This window comes from Dromaius novaehollandiae, chromosome 8 (genome assembly GCF_036370855.1).
Source record: "Dromaius novaehollandiae isolate bDroNov1 chromosome 8, bDroNov1.hap1, whole genome shotgun sequence".
NCBI lineage: Eukaryota > Metazoa > Chordata > Aves > Casuariiformes > Dromaiidae > Dromaius > Dromaius novaehollandiae.
In genome coordinates this window covers 41,280,782-41,297,258 of record NC_088105.1, presented here as the reverse complement: position 1 = coordinate 41,297,258, position 16,477 = coordinate 41,280,782, and the positions used below count along the sequence as shown (strand labels likewise).

The 16,477-nt window shown below is 46.4% G+C and overlaps 1 long non-coding RNA gene across 1 annotated transcript; it reads right to left on the bottom strand.

Moving 5' to 3' along the window:
- Window positions 1-458: 458 nt before the first annotated feature.
- LOC112982264 (uncharacterized) lies at window positions 459-13,083 on the bottom strand. The gene is made up of 8 exons (XR_003258941.2): window positions 13,038-13,083; window positions 12,447-12,526; window positions 7,666-8,156; window positions 7,435-7,577; window positions 2,823-3,929; window positions 2,156-2,215; window positions 1,987-2,055; window positions 459-944 (listed from the first exon to the last, which is right to left on the bottom strand). It is a non-coding gene; the product is annotated as an uncharacterized LOC112982264 (long non-coding RNA).
- Window positions 13,084-16,477: the final 3,394 nt, after the last annotated feature.

The window sequence follows — 16,477 nt, the reverse complement described above, 5'->3', positions numbered from 1 at the left end:
ATGCCAGCCAACCAAAATGAACAGGAGCTCAATTTGCCTCTAATGATTTTCCAAAAGTAATAAGGCAAAAAGATGGAGTCTTTATGCATCTCTCCCTTTGATATCAGCATAGGTTTCTATTTTCCTGGCAGTTGTAATAATTAGAGATTACACACTTGACTGATTTGCTAGGGCTAAATTAGAAAAATGATCTATATTGTGAAGGAAAGGCAGCACAAAAAAGGGTGTAAGGATCTAAATCACTATATGCAAATGGAACATAGCAAAAAGCACTATTTATCTGTTCCACTTTGCTGCAGTCTCATCATGCCTAAAGATTCTCACCAAATACTATTCAATAAATTACTTTTAATGAAAAATTACTTAATAGACTGAATAGAATTTATGTGTTCACAAAGTTGAAGAAAAAATGCCACACAGGCTATCTTTTAGTAAATCTGAATAAACAATTTGCCAGTAGCTCCTTAATTATTTTATTGCACAAATCCTTGTGGTTCACTGTACAGTGGCTGGGGCCCATGTTTCTCAGAGCATTTCACAAACAACCATTTTTTGGCTCTCCTGCTGTAGATACCGAGGTGGCAAAACTGAGAGGTCACGGCACAGTGATTAAAGCCACAGCTCACCTGCTCCTGCTTAAGTTGATTGAAAAATTTCCCTTGACATCAATCACTCAAAGTCAGGCTGAGTGAGTGAGCAGGAAAACCCCTGCGCATGCTGCTTCCAACTAACATTTCTCGTACCGGAAGAGGCGGCTTTGGGGATTAGGTAATAAGCACAATTGGAATTAGAAATGATGAAACTCTCACATGTTGAGACCCAGAGCAGAGGTGATGTACACGCACCTGCACCCAGGTGTATCTGCTCGCACCAGTGGGAGCTCTGCAGCTTGGCAATGGAGCACCTGGAAGCTCATTTCAACGTACTCATTATGCAGGATACATCTGGTAGGGAAAGTCAAAGAACAATAAGAAGACTGAGCGCAGACCCAGGTCCCTGCTCCGAAGCCCTACATCGGATCCTGCCAATCCTGGCATCTGGCGTGTGAGCCCCTCCTGCACAGCAGCATGCCCAAGTCCCCCCCGCCACTTGGGTTAGCTGCTCTGGACACAGCTGTATTACAGCTTTCAAGCCATTATCAACAGAAGCCTGTTAGTGACAGAACGGCATCACCCAAGTCAGTCTCTAAAATCAGAGACTTTCCCAGAGTGACAACCACTCCTGACCCACAACTCGGGAGCAAGAAGCTTAATACAAACTTTTTGTAAAAAGAAACCAGCTTTCATCTCCTACCAGCTCTGACAAGTGTGTGAGATTTTCAGCTGCACAAACTTATTTTCCATTACCTTAGGCTCTGCAGAAGGCGGGTGGGCTGTCCAGCTCCCTAGCTAAACAAAATGCAATTGAAAACACGGTGCTCACACACAGCGCTTTCCATAACCTCAGCCCTCAGGGAGAAGCCTGGCCAGGCTTTTGCATGGCCAACGTACCCACACAGAAGCAGCATCGAGGGGGGCTGTTGTTGTCGTTGTTGTTTTTCAAGAAGATCAAGGGGAGTCTTACCAGCTGGAATCAGAGCATCTGCCACTATAATTTCCCCCCGCCCTCCGCAGCGGGGAGCGTGCGCTAGGCTGCAGGCTTTCCTCGAACATCGCTCCACCGCGGGGCTCCTCCCGGCACTCGAGGGATGGACATGACGTGGAGACCCCCTCAGGTCCCCAGAGCTCGGCAGGCCCCAGGTACTGCAGCCCATCTGGGCCTACTGGGCTCCAGTGGGGCACTCCAGGTTGCTGCTGGTTTTGGTCAGCACAGCCCATCTTCCCCCTGTGCCTTCTGTGCCTTTTCTCCAGCAGCAGCCTTTAGGTTTCGAACAAGTGTCTGGGCTCAGGGAGGATTACAAGAATTTGTCCTTAATCTGAGCACTATGGACATAAGTATCGACTTGTGTGCCGTAATTACATCCTTTTACATAATTCAATTATATACCTGTTAATCGCAAGCAAAGGCCTCCAGCACTCCCTCTCCATGCTGTGGGACAGTACAGGGGCTTGGGCTCTAGTAAGCAACAATAATGCAGTTAGAGGAAAAATTATTCTGCCTTCATTTATCTCAAAAACTTGTGAGAAAAACAGTAGATGTGTTACAAAATTATCACCTTCGCAAAAGGGGATATGCCAAAAAAAATGCCAAAAGTAGAATTAAAAAGCTCTTCTTCCTGTATAAAGACAAGAAGGACAAACATGAGACAGCCTGAAACTTATGGTACACTGTGGGCAGCGCGCAGGGACCCGTGCCCATGGTCTCCTCTCACCCTCCTCGGACGCTTCCCATCAACCAGCCACCCCTGTGCTCTTCCCTCCGGCTCCACCACAGCTGCCCCCACATTGGCTCTTCACCACCTTGCTCCTCTTTTCCACCCTCCTATCCTTCCCCCTTTTCGTTAGCCCTCGTTTCCTTTCGCAAGTAAACCTGGCAGTGATGCACTAACAGGACATCGGCTCTTGTCACACAGTTTATTCCAAATCTTGTTAAATTTTCGTTCTTAAAATTCAAATCCTTGATTTTAACTAGGAAGTTGAATAACATTCAAGGGGCCTAACCCAGACTTGCCTTGAGTTTTCAGATAGTAATATCCTTTGGGGGGGGCGTTGTAAATCCTTTGTGCTCACACAGCGCCTAACACAGTTGTAGGCAGTCAGGATCAAGTTAAACAGACATGATAAATAATAAAATATAGAACTTCATATTTGTTTGCTAAAACTGTAGTATCATTTTTCAACACATAATAAGCAGGTAGATACATTCTGCTCAGATAAACTTACATTTAATTATAGATGGTGAAAATCGTAGCTGAAGAAACCATTTTTCTCCGAAAAATAGACAGTCATTCTACGTCCTCTGTGAAAGTCTGGGCTGGACACGAGTGCCTTGGCCTCAGGGAGAGACTCCACAGCCTCAGCAGTCCACACACAGAGGAGTACCAGGCACAAGGCTGGCGCTGGACACGCAAGCGGCCGGTTCACAGGGCTGAGCTGCAGGGGACTGTATAGCTGTTCGGATTATTTCCTTTCCCCTCCATCTGCTATAATGTTCCATTTCCCCTTACTAAAGTCCTTGGGGTTTGCACTCTGAGTCGTGTTTTTTACTGCAGGCCAGAGCCCAGATCTGCTGCTTAACTGGACTCTCCCACTTTGCAGCACAGCAGATTGGGACCTCATTTTGTGCCATCTGTAATTACAAATAAATCTCCTTTTAATAGATTCCGCTGAATCTGGTTTTTATTCTTACTTTTTAATCATCCCTTTAATCTCAACAAGTACCTTGGAGTTTCTTCTTTGCAGAGTTGAAAGCTGTGAATGGAGGACACCATCAGAGCTGCAACTGTTTGCAGCCTGAGCACAACAATTGCCTGCTGCATCGGTCTTTGTTAGCAACACAATGCAGCGAGCACTGCATATCATAACAACTTCACACACAAAGAAAAATCACAACCCATCTACAATCTGGATATTTGTATAAAGCACAGATTCTTTTGTAAGAGATGTTTTCTTTGGCCCAGATGGTTCATTGTGCATAACCAAACAGTCAAGTGGGGCATAGCAAGCCTATCAAGTGAGGGATGAAGGCAGGGCAGATTATTTAATGCAAGTTGCTTCTGAAATTACAAATGAGGGCTACATTCCAATAACTATTCCAAAGGTTTCAGGGTCATTAGAAAAGAAAAAGGGAAGATGCTGGCCTGAAATCCGTGCAGCTCTTGGAAGAAGAAACCCTTTCTGTTCTTCTCTCCCTTTTGCCCGTGGAGCCGCTGCTAGAACCGGGGATGCCGAAACACGAGGTGCGGTGCTGGGGGCACTGGGCAGAGCTGCCTGTCCCTCCACCTGCACCGCACAGAGCGCGTCCTCTCCCCTCACCTTCTTGATCAGCACCTGAAACAGAGGGGGGAAAACTTCAATCACCAACTTACTCAATATCAGACCTGGACAAAATGAATGCCTTCGAATCTCTTGCTGATCTTAAAATTTATTTAAAGCTATTGTTGTTCAGTTTGTGGTCAAAATCAGCACTTTACACAAACTTAAACATGTTTCTATCAGGACTAGGCTTCAGCCCTTTATTGAAGATACTTCTCTGAAAACAAGTTGTCTGCAGAAATAAATGGGCACAGCTATGGGCCTGCCCTCCCTTTCTCTTACCCGTCACTCATTTCCTCCCGCAGAGCTGGGTGCTGAGTGCTCCTAGACGAGACATCTTTACTCATTCCCCCGATGGCAAGGCGATGGCCAAGGCGACTTGGGATGCGGCTGCCTGCAGCACCGCGTGCACCCACGTCCTCGCCGGCTCTTGGTGGATCCCCACACCCAAGCCACAGGCACGCGCTCAGTCTGACAAGACACCACCACGTGCCCATCCCTTCGGCAGCAAGTCTGAACACAAAACGACAGCCATCTCTGCTCCCAGACAGAGCTCTTTAAAATGTTCAAATTACGGTGGATTGAAGATAAAGACGTCAGGGTTTCATAACTGTGTGCGCTACGGTGGCTTTTATGGTCCATCAAGGCCTTTGTTGTCATAGTACTAAACAAAGAAAAATCTCTGGTGCATCTTATCCTCAAAAACCACTGCAATTTAGGCAAATGTTTTCCCATTTCACAGACAGCAAATAGCAGGTTGGTTTATTTTCTGAGAGCCACCAACTGAGAATGTGTTGCAGCTGAGGATAACACCCACGTTACAAAGGCCCAATTCAATGCCCTTGCCACAAATGTTTCCTCCATTTATCTATTAAACATCCGTTCAGCAACTATAACTAAACATCTGTCACTCATCTGCGCAAATCCGACTGTCAAGGGTGATCAGTAGACAAAGGCTGGCTTTGGTGTGTATCTTCTACACCAGGCGATACCGCATTAGCAGGTATAACAATCCCGCACGCCTCGGCTTGGCCAAGCATCGTTGCACCGACTGATAGATTTTGCACGGCAGAGTCACTGCCCACGGGGGAATGAGACCATGCGTCCCGGCGGGTTTCAGGCCCCAGCTGCCGGGTGGTGGAAGGGGCTCCCGTGAGCACAGCAGAGAGCAGCCCAGAGGGTCTTTGGGAAGGCTGAAAGCTTTCCTGTGGTTTTCTTCTCAGCAGTTAGTTGAACACAAGATGTAAAAACAAAGCCTCAGAAATCAGAGCTCCCTAACACCATCTCCAGGACCAGAACCTCTTCATAAGCAGTGTTGAGTATATGTTTTTTTAATTTGATCTGCTTCAATGCTCCTCTCGATTACTAGGCCAGCGCTCACTGTAGGATCTAACGGCCTTTTCGTTGCATTTAAAAGAGCCTGTTTGTTAACGGAGTCACGGCCATTTTGGTCTTAACATTCCTGCAGAAACACTGACCTGACTGGGCTTCTATTCTGGAAAAAGGAAAGGTAACGGGAATATGGTAAAGGCCTACAAAATATTGATTGACAACATCAGAACTAGACAGCGGCAGATCTTGGAGACAAATTTATTTTTAAATATGGTTGAGCTGGCACTGAACCAAGCCGGCAATGAAATTACAAGGCAGCCAGTTTAAGACGAGCTGCCATGTCCCCAGGGAGTGAGGCACGGCTGCCCACCTGAGCCAGCCCCGGGCACCGGCCCTTCCACCAGCAACGCGGGGAGGCAACGGCGACAGGGCTCTGCTCCGTCCTCCCCGGAACCACCCGGGCGGCACCGCCGACGTGAGTGGCCTGGAACACACAATCGCTTGGTCTTGCTTTCTGTGCTCTGACTGCATTTCTTAGATGCTCGAAAGGATTTTTCTTGCTGTCTCCTGCGTTGCTCCCCGACAGACTGGGGAACACCGTTTATCCATGCCATCTCCCATTCACGCCGAGCTCTCAGCACAGGTTACCCTGCAGCAACCTATTGCAGAGGCAGAGAGAAGAGAACATGCGAGGTCTGGGGACTGGCTTTTCGAACGATTTAATTCACGCTTTGGCCTCAGATCTATCAGCAAGAAATGCATTTAATTTTAGATTTCCCAATGAGGATATATAACTTTTTAAGCTATGGAAAATTCTTGGGCTAAACCTTAAAAGACTCACATTGGCAGAAGTGGTCCAAAACATGCTGTAATATTTAGTTGCTTGTGGTGGCACACATTAAGAGATGATATGAAAGAAAATTAGTTTTGAGTCCTGCCAGGGTGCCCTTAATAGCTGATTATTCTGCTTATTCCAGGCACTATTTAGCATATTATATTAGCGTTTCCATCTTGCTTTATATTAGCTGAATACATTCATCTAAGTTCCCTTTGGAAAAAAAATCACGACCGTTCTTCCACAGACATTTTCTTTGCAGGCACACGTATTCTTGACCGCCTGCGTGTCTCCAAGGGCACCTCCTCCGTTTCAGTCTGTTTTGCTGTCTTTAGTAAAATCTCCGCAGATGTTATTAGCGTTACCCAGGAATCCCTGCTGTTCTGCAGAAATGTGGCGCTTCCATAGGAGCTGTTCTGCGCAGCTAAAAAAATTATTCTCCGAGATGGCAGATCTTATAATTGTCTTGTATGGTGCCAGGATAAAACGAGAAACGCTAACCCGCAACACAGCCTATCAGCACCTCTTCCTCGTCTCTTGCTTATGCAGAAATACGGAAGCAATGACTCACCAATGCCAAATGTCCAGATCATTGAAACGAATTTTATAGAGACACCACAGGAAAGTTGCAGAGTATTCCTCAGAAACTTAGAAAACCCCAAAACCCAGCTAGGTGAGAACTATTCCTCTTTACCAGGAATAGTTCGTACATGGGTATATTATTGTGTTAATGCAATATTTGTATTAGTGGCCCAGTTGTCTTGTCACTATATAAAGCTCTATTTTATTAAGAAATCTGAGCATAACTGTAGTTTAGCAGGCAGTCACGTTCCCTTCAGTTTGGCTGATGGCAAGAGAGGGAAGGCTTTCCCACAAGAAAAGCAAACGTTTACGCACACGTAATGCTATTTAGAGGGCATAAAAGGAGCGACAGGCAGAATGCCAGCTGGGGGCAGACAGCTAAGTGCCTCTCTCTGCGAAGGAAAAAAGTGAGCGACATCCTTTGGGTTCACACTATGGCCAAAAAGTCCTACCGAGCTTGTAGGGCCTAATACTGCAGTACACTTTGTATCATCAGCTCCTGCCAGCCTGCAAGGAGAGGAAAGCGCGCTTCTGGGACATCGGGTCCGGAGCCACGGCTTGTTCAATATTGCAAATACTGCAAGCAAGCCCAACCTGCGTGCAAGCGAGCTGCTCTAACGCGGTGGCATCGCTGGGCAAAGCGTCTGCCATCAGCCTCCACTCCTGTGTGCCCCAAGCGCCGTTCCCCGCTCTGGCCACCAGGTCCCACCTCACAGCAAGCACCAGGAGCAGAGACAGGCAGAGGGGACAGGGACCCAGCAAATTACTTACCGAGCTCCCTATCGCAGAAGTTCTTTATATTTCAGGCGTTCAGCATTTGAGTCAAAGGCCAAGTGCAGCTGAGCAGTGGGTAAGCTTATTTCAGCCGAAATCTGCAGCGTGGAGAACCAGATAAATGGGCTGTGGCAGCAGCGCTTAAACAAAGGAAAAACAAGGCGAGGGTGAAGGAGCAAAGAAAACAGCACCAGAGCCATAGGATATAAATAGAAATGCTTCCCGTACCAAAAAGCTATTTTAGACCTATGAGAGAAACACTTTCATTGGCTTTTTCCTGCCTATGCCGAAATCAAGAGTACAGTAGAGTGAGTAAATGTTTTACAAAGTGGATTTTATGGGAGATACAATCATATTCATAAGCTATTCTTGGTAGGTGCAAAAGTGGGGAATTTTCTGACAATTATGCAAGTAGAAGCAAAGTGAGGAAGGTCTCCTGCGGACTCCGAAAATCTGTGATGATCCTCAGCAAAGCAATGAAAGATTGCAGGTGTCACATTGAGCCTCTCGCCAAGTAAAGGAGTCAGTCGTGTGACAGAGAGCACAGCTCAGCGTGGAAGGGTACACAGAGGAGGCAGAGGGGGAAGCTGAAGGTGGGCTGGTACGAGCTCGGCGATCAGCAGAGATGACAGCACATTTTGAGGCCTTTACGAGCATGCAGTAGGTGAGGGCATCGCTTCTCCGACAGGCAACTCCACGGGCCGGGGCCATCTGAGAAACTGCAAAATATTACAAGGAGGTTGGCAAAGGCAAGAGCCAAAGGAGACTTTAATCTGTTGTGACAAAAAGATTGTCTATCACACTAGAACCACGAGAGGTGGCAGTTTAGTAATCCAAGGCTTTGCAAGCCCCGAGCCTGACAGATCAGAGGCAAAACTCAGAAGGGTCCATCCACGTAAGGAAGCAGAAACTTCTCAAATTTGCTGTTAAAGTCCGTAATAAAAGTTAAATGTCAGTTCAGATTCCAAGCTCTACTTTTGGTACAATGGTGAGCTTGTCTTCAATATTCATTTAGCATGAATATTTCAGAACTACATGGATTTGGTAAAATATTTCCCGTGAGGCTGTCAGATTCTCTTTACTTGGAGTTTCTGAAAATAAAATCATATCTGCTTATAAATTTGTGATGTGATGAAATTACAAAACAGGTCAGCTAGAAGGTTTGAAGATACTGCCTAACATCTTCTCCTTTGAAACATAACTACGCATATCAGCAAACACCTCTCATTTGTTCATGTTGCTTTTTACTATGATAAACAGAGATGGAAATTCAGCCTGAACTGTGCAGCCAGTCTAACCACGATGTCCTGGAAAAGTCATCATTCGAAGTCTTCATTCTTACAGTACTGATAGAGCTGGTTTGGGTTTTACTTCCCTTAGAGGTGAAGTACAGAGAGATTATATACATTTCTCATAAAACAGGATATGCTGAACATTAAGAACATGTCAAAGTAAGAAAATGCAGCAATTTATGTTATTCTAAGAGCTACATTTTCTAAGGGGTCACAACTAGATCCTAAATTCTTGAAGGATTAAAAGTAAACATAAAGGACAGAATTTGCACATTCAAATTTGACCTGGATATAGACTGTACATGCAAAATGAGCTTTGCATACATAAACTTTATCTACTGTAAGAGAAAACAGTATTTCCTGCACAAACCTTTTGTAGAAAAAAGACCAGGTATGGGTAATTATTGCCAGCAAGACAGAAGCCCACATTTTTTTATTTTTAAAAGCCTGGAGGGGAAATGAAAGCCTCTGTATGACAGGAAGAAATCTAAAATACAGGTGACACTTCACTTTGGTCTAAAGCTACAATCAAAATACTCTCCATTAGGATTAAAAGATTCTGGCCTGTATTTTCAAGGACTCCACCATCTGAAACACCTCGGACCTGCTTTCCAGTTGTATTGAGTATTCACAGTTGCCATTGACTGTGATTGCTGCAGTGCCAAATAACGATAATAGAAAGGGCTCTGTGATGAGAATAGCTACACAGCACAATGGCGCAGCTGCGAGGGAAAAAAGTCCTAACGCAAATTCAAAAGGACTGAATATCTCTATGAAACTCGATAATGTGCGGAAAGTGTTCCCCGATGGGGCTGCAGCTGCCATCGCCGATGAGAAGGCCTGCCAGCGCAAGGCCCGGGGATGCAGACCTGCCGCTGCCATGGGCCACCAAGCAGGCGCTGGGCTCCCTCCGAGGGGGCGCGAAGCGGGAGAGGAGCTGCGCCAGGGCCAGGCGGGACCGCTGGGATGTTACTTGGACCTCCTGTGTGCTGCGGCCATTTTACCTGCAGCCCTTACCCCTGCGCTGAGCCCAGTAGCTCGCGCTCGAGCCACATGTAGCTTATGATCGGTTACACACGTCTTCCACGAGAGCACCCATGCCTGCTCAGAAGCCAGGAAGGTGTGAGAAATCCAACATTTCCAGTGGTTACTCACCATCGCTGCTAAAAATCTCCAAATTTCTAATTTGAATGTGTCTGTCTGGAGCTTCCAGACTCTGATTCCTATTACCCCTCTCTCTGCGAGGATAAAGAGATATTTCGTACCAGGTATTTTTTCCTTGTCAAGAAACATATACTCTAATCAAGTCACCGCTCAGTCTTTCTGATAAAGCGGAGACTATAATCCTCTTACTATTAAGCATCTTTTGTAACCCTCAAACAATCTGTGGACTTATTCTCCGCACCCTTTCAACACGGCAAAAACCAGACATCAGAACTTAGCTACAACACAAGAACTACTACAGGGACAATGTACTAGGCAGGAGCAAATGTGATACCAAAAAGCAGCTGAATAAAGTACATTGTCTGAGAGCCATCTTCCACAACAATATCATACAGGTGTCACGTGTGGTTTATATCAGAAACGGAAAATGCTGGGGAGATGATGTGCTTAGCCCATTGTACAGAAAATTAATACTTTTCCTGTGGAACACTGTGAGCTTCAGAAGTGATGAGGCTGCGGGAGGCAGCAGCAGAGGTGGGGAGCAAAGCTTCCGCAGTGCAGAAGTGTGAGACGAGGCCTTGATGCTATATTTAGGATAAGAACAGAAAGCCTACCGGATAAAGAGGGGGAGAGTGAGAAATAATTCATTCACACATCATAGGCTACATGTGAAAACCCTACATTGTCAGTTCCAAAGCATTTTATACTAGGGACGCCATCCTAAAACAGCTGGGAAAGCACCTTCGTGTTAAGTACAGGCTAAGACTACATTTTATAGCCATCTTACCTGTAGTCTTTTGTTTCCAGACTTTTAATAACAAAACAGGAGATGAAATTCAACAGATAAATATAAAATAATGCACACAGAAGAAAGTTCCTGAAAAGGAGCTGAAGTTAAAGGCTGCTTCTCCCACATACCGAGAGAACAGGACTACAGGTAGACGGAGCAGTTCTGCAAAGGAGAAAATGGCACGCATGAAATCCATGAGAGGACCCAACGTGCGCTGCAGATCACGCTAGAGATGGCCAACAAGAAGGGAAAGACACTGTATTTAAAAGTAAAGAATATATACGTATATATACACACATACACACACACATAATATGTATCGCTAAGTCAAAGAATATAAACAGCACCTTTGGCTTCTTTTCTTACCAGCTCTTCAACTTGGTAAACATAAGGTAAGGATTGCCAAGCAAGATGACAATTTTCTCCATTATTTGTCTAGGCTGTCTGTTTTTTTCCCTTGAAAAATGTTGACAAACTGCTTCCCAGAGCTGGACTCGGATCAGATTTCCACTAAGCTAGTCACACACTCACATTCTCCTGAATCAACAATGAGATGTTTTAAAAGAAGTACATGCTAATCTCATCCTACATCCCAAGCCTTACAGAGAGACAAAAGCTTCACGTCTGAATTACATATCGGCTACAGAATCCTTCCCCACAGCAGGAGTCGGCACGCTCCGAGGAGTGTTCAGGGAGAACAAGGCATTCGAATGCTTCATACTCACACACGACGTTCTGCAATTCCAACGATTTTTCGAATCAAGAAGTGGAAAATATCATCAGAGAGTCAAGAGTTTCTTCCCCTCCTTTCCAGGAAATGTCAACATTTTTTCCATAGAAAAATCAGATTGCTACAAAGATGGTAAAAGGCCACTTTTTACCAATTTTTTGACATGTGTCAGCCCATTGTAAGTCCTACTGCTTGAAAGCAGCATTGCTATTTTCCTTCCTATACACTTTAGCCTGTCTTTCCCACTCAGACTATAAACTACCTGCAGCAGAAGCATTTCTCTCTCTTTGTAGCGTGGCTAATGCAAAGAGGTGTCAATCTTCGCTGGGAACCATAGGTGCTATTACAATACTAGCTAATAGCTCCATTATAATTACTGCATATAATTGTACCCACACAATAGTGCTTTAGGAAAGGTTGCCCCACTGAGGCATTAAGAAACAGTCTGAGGAAAACGGACTTTTATGCGAGCTGGAATTTCTGCTCCTGAAAACTTAACAGAAGCCTCACAACGAACCATATTCTCTGCAAAAGGAGTAAGGTGCTTCTAAATTCAACACCCTTTCAGGCAATAAAGGGTCTCATCTTTGGCCCACAGTTCAGCTTACAAAAGCTCTGTATCAAGCAGCAGCCGCAGCAGACAGCGCTCAGAGGGTGGGTGCCACGCGCAGGGAGAGCAGGCGGGAGCTGCCAGCCTGAGGTATGAAGCACCTCTCCCTCAGGGATTCAGCTTTCTGGGACAAATTCAGCACGGATCTGCTTTAGCACAGAGTAATTATGTGTGAAAAAAATTTTTTTTGAGTTCTTAAGCTCTTCTTCCCTGTGGGGGCTCTTTGCATTCTCTCTTCTATTTGGGGAAATCTGTGGCGCAGAGCAGGTACAAGCGCCCCACCAAGGTTTGAAATGCAGCACAGGCTCCACGGGGCGATGCGGCATCCTCGGCCTTGCCTGCCGCCTCCCCCCGGCCCCGGCCCCGGCCCCCGGGCACGCCGGCCTCCTCCCGCAGGGCTGCCCCCAACCCACGGCCGCTCACCTGTGCGACTGCGAAGCGCAGCCAGGATTTCTGCGGAGGCTTTGGGAGAGCTCAGCGTACCCACGCAGGCAGGCGGGCACCTGTCGGAAGAGACAAACCCCAAATCATAAATGCTCTGTCCTCCTGCACGTTTTGTCAGGACTTGAAGCCTGCTTTTCAAGGGAAGAAACTTGTTATAAATCCTTGATTGCTTTTATGTGGAGAACTGAAACAAGTTCTTCAGCAAATAAAGGCAAAACTAAAACTATCACCGTGACGCAGGGCCCCGTGAGTATCTGGAGGGCTTTTCTACCTACAGACTTTGATTGCATTCTTCATGCTCAAATAAATATTTGAGGCACCAAAATGCTGGGACAGATAATTAAATCCCAAATGACAAATTAGTAGCTGGCTGAGGCTGGGTCTGAAGGCAACCAGTAGCTGTAGGAAGACGGATCAAAATACAGCGGCTCTTTTTTCTTACTTCCAAAGTCTAATACTATATCAAAAGGCACTTAATTCAATATAATGCTTTTTCTCATCATGTTTTCCTAGGTGCCTGTTGTCTGGTTTTGCACAAACGCAGCTGCCCTCCCCACAAGCACTGCAGACCTCCTTGGGACACGTCACCGGCAGCGCAGGCTGCGGGCGCGGAGCGGAGGCCGGCCCGGCTCGGGGCTGCCGAAGGGCTGGCGCCGGCGCTCGGCCTCTCCCCGGCAGTGCCATGCGGCACAGCGTCTGCACGTTAAACCACCCGTGCGGGTTTTTCTGAGCTGCAACTGGCAACTCCCCTTTTCGTCATGTTCACAGTACAGCTTATAATATTTAATATGCTTACAAAGACAGAGTTGCCTCATCACTTCAGATTAACAGAGTCATCAGATCCATTTAGAAAGCAATTGAGAATGCCTAATTTTAATTAGAGGTTTGATTGCCACTGTTAAACTAAACAAGATTACTTCTTTCTAGAGATATTTTTATTTAATTGAAATTTTAGTTATAGTATCCATGTGCAGCCCAGTTCTACAGCACTGGCACTTCAATCAGTATCCACCAGCAGATTGAGAAACATTATAAACTGAGTATTATGAAACCTGCCAGTCTTCAGGTGGATCAGAACCATGTTTCCGTCAGAAGGGCTGTCCCCTCCATCAGAAGTGCTGTCCCCTGCATCAGAAGCGCTGTCCCCCGCGGAGCCAGCAAAAGGGCCAAGCGCCCGCCGAATGGGAGCCCGGCAGAGGCCGAGCCTGGCGGCTAATCCAGGCCAACGAGCGGTGAAAAGCAGCTGTCGGGCAGATCCACTGACCGGTTTTCTCATGCAGACAGTTGAGCAATTTCAGATTAGCCCTTTTGGCTTCCAAGACACATTTTTCTATTATCTCAAAATACACCAGCACTGAATTCAAATATACATATTTGATTCTGTGCATATATAACACTAAGAGCTCTGTTACTGAGCACATTTTATAAGTTATTCACCTAGAGAAAACCTATTGGAAATAAAGGAACTATAGTGGAAAGATGCAGCACTTCCAAGCAGTAATACTGAAGAACACTATACCGAGCAACCTGCTGCCATTATCAATTAATATTAAAAAGCTTCTGGAAGAAAGACTTTGCCTAAAGCTGTATATTTTCTTCCTTTTATATGGCTTGTGCAGTACAGGGGAGAGGAACCAAAATATTCTTCAGTGCCCAAAAAATATTTAACTGACCTCCAAAAGATACGAAACAGAAGAGAAGAACTCTTGGCGCAATTAATCCTCTGAGGCAGAAGCAGCAAAGCAACCACAGAAGCTGTGCTTGAAGCACATAGGAGAAAAAACACAGCTCCTCGTTCGATAGCTGAATGTTTTACAGCTTGCTGTTCAGCACGGAGCAGATAAAGCAATACCAAATTCCCCCGCCGCACCACTCTGCTTTGAGGACAAGCGCACTCAGCTAAGACCAGGCCGAGCGCACACCGGGTAAAGCCTCCAGACTGCGGGCACTGCAGTGAGGTTTCTCCAGAACACAAAAAGTTATATCCCGTGTATTTCTCCAGCTCTGCTTTCTTCCATGAGCCCTGCATTGGGCTATCCTGTTGAAAGGCTTTACAGCTGTTTGGGTTATGTGCTTCATAGGTAAATTATAGAAAAACGAATTTTTCTATAGTGCAAATGCGCTGCAAAGATGTTGGAGCAGACCTGCTGCAAGCTGAGGCTTCCCGGGTGTTTTCCCCCAGATTTCCTGTGCGCAAGGAGAGAAGTGGTTGTTTTGGGTTTGTTTGCAGTTGTGAAAGAAACAGCTATCATTTACCACAGGGGCAAACATAAAGAAATTCAGTGTAATAAACACTCAGCTTGCCAGCGGTGAGGAGGCACCTGAAAAAGACATGTGGTAAAAGCTTTTTTTTAATTTTTAATTAGGACTGAAATCTATGTAACATTGCCCAAGGTGTCACGGCTCATATTTGTGAAGCTTAGACTTCTGGATTCATTGGCGAGTTAACAAAAATCGCACAGTTCAGGCTTCAAAGAAAACAAACTCATCAATGGAGATTTCCTTATTCATGCCAGTGAAAGCCAAATCTGACTTCTGCCTAATTGCAGTCATGTGCCAGCATTTCATTAAGCATTCCCGAAAACAGCCGGGCCAGATACAGTCCCCGGGGGCCGTGTGGCAGGTGCCCAGTGGTGCAGCCGCGAAGGCTGGGCGCTGGTCCCCGGCCAGGCTGGCCCCACCACGGCCAGGCCAGGCAGCCCCTCGACGCACGCGCCTCTGCTGCCCATCAGGCTTTGCTTGCTTACGGGCAGCTTCAATCTCAAATTAATTTCCAGGTTCATCTCCCGCTTGGTGTTTCTCACAGGAGAAAGGATGCCTTTTTACATGAGGGATGCTGATTTAAGCATAGTTGTTACGTTATTATCTACCCCAAATTCTAGACTGCTCTAGAGGAGGAAGTTTTTCAGCGGTTCATGCTGAAGTAGTATGCATTAATTTATAGTGCTATCATCTAATGCACTGAGAAAGCAAGGTGATGTCTTTTTGATTAATTGAAATAATTGAATTTCTCCTCTCTGCAGAACGCTGATCTAAATGCATTTCATCTGCACTTGTGCAGGCCTTTAAGAAAAGCTCCCTTACGAGGCCATCTGCTCATGCTGGACTTGGCGCTCCATCACGGGGTAATCCTCCCCCTGCGCTCGGCCCGAATTCAGCAAAACCAGCTCTCTGAACTTCCCCGGTACTGTGCTCTCACCGCACTCAGCTCCAAGCCTCATCTACTTAAGAAGGTTTTCCTAAACATTTACTCTTCCTATCACTGAATTGGTTCACTACAGCCAACAATGGTGACATGCATTTAATCTACCTTAAAGCACAGCCTTTAGATACAGGGCGAGGGAGAGGAGTCTGAATGCTCAAGTATTATTTATTTTCTTATCCATAAGCCAACAAACCGTAAAGCAAATAAAAACTCCACAGACAGTTTATTAGAAATATGGTGCTGAATAACATTACTCAGGGGAGCGAGGGAACATTTTCCAAGCACCTGAAAGCAAGGCCCTCACAGAAACCAAAAACGTGAGGCCCTAAGCAAACAGAAGTCGTCTCAGCTCCAGCGTTTCTGTGTGTTCACTCCCCGTCAGCGTGCTGGCGGCCCGGCGAGGGTGCCAGCGGCTCCCCCTGCTCCCCCCCGGGGCAGCAAACCAGGCTGCTCCGCTTGGCCGGCCCCCAGCGAGACCTGGACAAGCTGCTGCAGCCGCAGCGGCTGCACTCGCGGGCCAGGGCACTGCAGGCAGCCCCGGGGCTGCCAGGCGACGAGCTTGCTGGCCACCGCGGTACCTGCCCGGCCAGGGGGCAAGCAGCGGCTGGTGGGGATTCGGGTCAGTCCCTGTTTTCTCCATTAACTGTCCCAAAAATGCAACGTAAATGCAATTCTGTAGTGCCATAGGAGTAAACAGGGCAGGGTTTTTAGGGTTGTGTCAGCTGCGTGCACCCCATGTTCTTCAAAAACTCACCAAAAAGAGAGAATCCTGAAGAGCTTTGACCTTTCCTAGCTGCATTTGTCC